Source organism: Coregonus clupeaformis, chromosome 8 (genome assembly GCF_020615455.1).
Source record: "Coregonus clupeaformis isolate EN_2021a chromosome 8, ASM2061545v1, whole genome shotgun sequence".
NCBI lineage: Eukaryota > Metazoa > Chordata > Actinopteri > Salmoniformes > Salmonidae > Coregonus > Coregonus clupeaformis.
Genome location: NC_059199.1, coordinates 15,659,403 through 15,662,696, shown reverse-complemented (window position 1 = coordinate 15,662,696; position 3,294 = coordinate 15,659,403). Strand labels below are relative to the sequence as shown.

Below are 3,294 nucleotides of genomic sequence, written 5' to 3'. Positions count from 1 at the left end.
TTTGTCCTGGGTCCACCTGGGTCCTGCAGTCGGTGAAAAGCAATTGCACTGCCATGCGTCTCAGAACTGCGCCGCCTTGATCTCATGAGGTTATCGTTGCCCACGTGTGCATGACGTCAGAGAAAGTCGGGATCAAGTCGGACACAAATCTAACCAGCATGCATTGGGCGGTGATCGCCGGTGATCGATTCTGCGCAGACCTGGCTCATCTCAAATGAGCCTCTTGTCTATGATCTGTCGGCATGGTTATACTGGCCTGTGGCCTTCTTGGAGGCCTTGATGATATCGGAGGGGGGCTCCCATTTGAAGCAGGGCTCCAGATTGGCCATCTTTATGGTCATTATTGAGGACAGGGTGCCATCCAATGCTAGGCTGTTTCTTCTCTTGGTTTTGTTCAGTCCCACAACTGAAAACACCCTCTCAGCATCTGCGTTTGCATGGGGCAACACCAGGACAAGCTTGGCGACGGCAGCAAGCCTCTCGAATTCTTTGGCTCCTGTCACCTATGGAAAATGCACCAAAACACAATGGGAAAACATACCTTGATTTTTGATTGATTAATACTGTAAGTATGCTGTAGGTTGATCCATTAACAAAGTTCAGATAAAAACATGCATAATTTGCAACATGCATGACACATATACAGTGGGGAAAAAAAGTATTTAGTCAGCCACCACTTAAAAAGATGAGAGAGGCCTGTAATTTCCATCATAGGTACACGTCAACTATGACTGACAAATTGAGAATTTTTTTTCCAGAAAATCACATTGTAGGATTTTTAATGAATTTATTTGCAAATTATGGTGGAAAATAAGTATTTGGTCACCTACAAACAAGCAAGATTTCTGGCTCTCACAGACCTGTAACTTCTTCTTTAAAAGGCTCCTCTGTCCTCCACTCGTTACCTGTATTAATGGCACCTGTTTGAACTTGTTATCAGTATAAAAGACACCTGTCCACAACCTCAAACAGTCACACTCCAAACTCCACTATGGCCAAGACCAAAGAGCTGTCAAAGGACACCAGAAACAAAATTGTAGACCTGCACCAGGCTGGGAAGACTGAATCTACAATAGGTAAGCAGCTTGGTTTGAAGAAATCAACTGTGGGAGCAATTATTAGGAAATGGAAGACATACAAGACCACTGATAATCTCCCTCGATCTGGGGCTCCATGCAAGATCTCACCCTGTAGGGGTCAAAATGATCACAAGAACGGTGAGCAAAAATCCCAGAAACCCCACACGGGGGGACCTAGTGAATGACCTGCAGAGAGCTGGGACCAAAGTAACAAAGCCTACCATCAGTAACACACTACGCCGCCAGGGACTCAAATCCTGCAGTGCTAGACGTGTCCCCTGCTTAAGCCAGTACATGTCCAGGCCCGTCTGAAGTTTGCTAGAGTGAATTTGGATGATCCAGAAGAGGATTGGGAGAATGTCATATGGTCAGATGAAACCAAAATAGAACTTTTTGGTAAAAACTCAACTCGTCGTGTTTGGAGGACAAAGAATGCTGAGTTGCATCCAAAGAACACCATACCTACTGTGAAGCATAGGGGTGGAAACATCATGCTTTGGGGCTGTTTTTCTGCAAAGGGACCAGGACGACTGATCCGTGTAAAGGAAAGAATGAATGGGGCCATGTATCGTGAGATTTTGAGTGAAAACCTCCTTCCATCAGCAAGGGCATTGAAGATGAAACGTGGCTGGGTCTTTCAGCATGACAATGATCCCAAACACACCGCCCGGGCAACAAAGGAGTGGCTTCGTAAGAAGCATTTCAAGGTCCTGGAGTGGCCTAGCCAGTCTCCAGATCTCAACCCCATAGAAAATCTTTGGAGGGAGTTGAAAGTCCGTGTTGCCCAGCGACAGGCCCAAAAAAATCACTGCTCTAGAGGAGATCTGCATGGAGGAATGGGCCAAAATACCAGCAACAGTGTGTGAAAACCTTGTGAAGACTTACAGAAAACGTTTGACCTGTGTCATTGCCAACAAAGGGTATATAACAAAGTATTGAGAAACTTTTGTTATTGACCAAATACTTATTTTCCACCATAATTTGCAAATAAATTCATTAAAAATCCTACAATGTGATTTTCTGGAGAAAAAAATTCTCAATTTGTCTGTCATAGTTGACGTGTACCTATGATGAAAATTACAGGCCTCTCTCATCTTTTTAAGTGGGAGAACTTGCACAATTGGTGGCTGACTAAATACTTTTTTTCCCCACTGTATGCATGCAACAATTTTAAGCAACAGATGTAGCCAAGCCACACCTGCCAAAAGGAAAGACAAAAAATGAAAAAATTTCTACCTTATGCTTCCGGGTTGCCATTTCAGCCCAGAAGCTTTCCATTTCAGTTTCGTCCTGCAAGGATATCATTGGCATGGTCTGATAATTTAGAAACTCCTCACCCAGAAGGTCATGCTCCTCTGGCCCATGGTATGGGAGGAGATGGGGAAACCTATTTATGAAAGTAGAGTTACAAGTTGTTACGTTTTAGGTATATAGTCATCAACCAGCAGCAGTTCATACACATCTTTGAGGAGAAGCCACATAAGAATATCTCATGTGCAGTTTAGGAGTGAACACACCTCATCATAAAACACAGGGTATTTTAGCTAAGATGATTGACAATAATTAGAGAAAAAAAACTAACCTTTCAACAAAGTACAGGAGATCTTCGATGTCACTTTCAGCCCTCTGCCGTACATCTACAAATTGTGCGTGCTTGATCAGTGGCTCTTCCAGTGGCAGCTTCTTAAGTGCATAGTCCACAGCACTTGTCAGGAAACACAACACAGCTTCATGGAATGAATCCACCTGCTGTGGTGTGATGTCACCCTCGTCGAGTAATCTGTTAAGTTTAGCCCTGGTTTTGAACCCAATGTTCAACTTTCTTCCTGTCACAGATACAGCATATCGGTATAAGGTACAAGGCTAAATATCACATATCACAGAGTTTGATCATAATAATAGTCAAATACTAACCTGGTAAATGGTTTGCCTTTTCTTTAAAGGCAATTTCACAAGGCTCCTCATGGCACTGCAGAGCTGCTGGAACCATAAACTTGGAACATAGCTTGCGTCTGAATTTCACCATCTATAACAGACATTTACTAAAATAGTAGGTGAAACCTGTTTTAGAGGATCCCTGCAGATATCAGCAAGAAACACAGAATGGAAAAAAACTGCTAAATCCAATCCCACCTCATCATGTAACAAAATATTGATGACTGCTCTCTCTGAAGCAGCAAGTTGAAAGAAGTGAAAGTTGGTACGGTGGCTTGGA

The 3,294-nt window shown here is 43.2% G+C and overlaps 1 long non-coding RNA gene across 1 annotated transcript; it reads right to left on the bottom strand.

The window, feature by feature from the left end:
- Positions 1 to 461: 461 nt before the first annotated feature.
- On the bottom strand, positions 462 to 2,674 carry LOC123491504. Its single transcript, XR_006661351.1, has 3 exons — positions 2,662 to 2,674; positions 2,316 to 2,466; positions 462 to 503 (listed from the first exon to the last, which is right to left on the bottom strand). It is a non-coding gene; the product is annotated as an uncharacterized LOC123491504 (long non-coding RNA).
- Between the last annotated feature and the right edge of the window lie 620 nt (positions 2,675 to 3,294).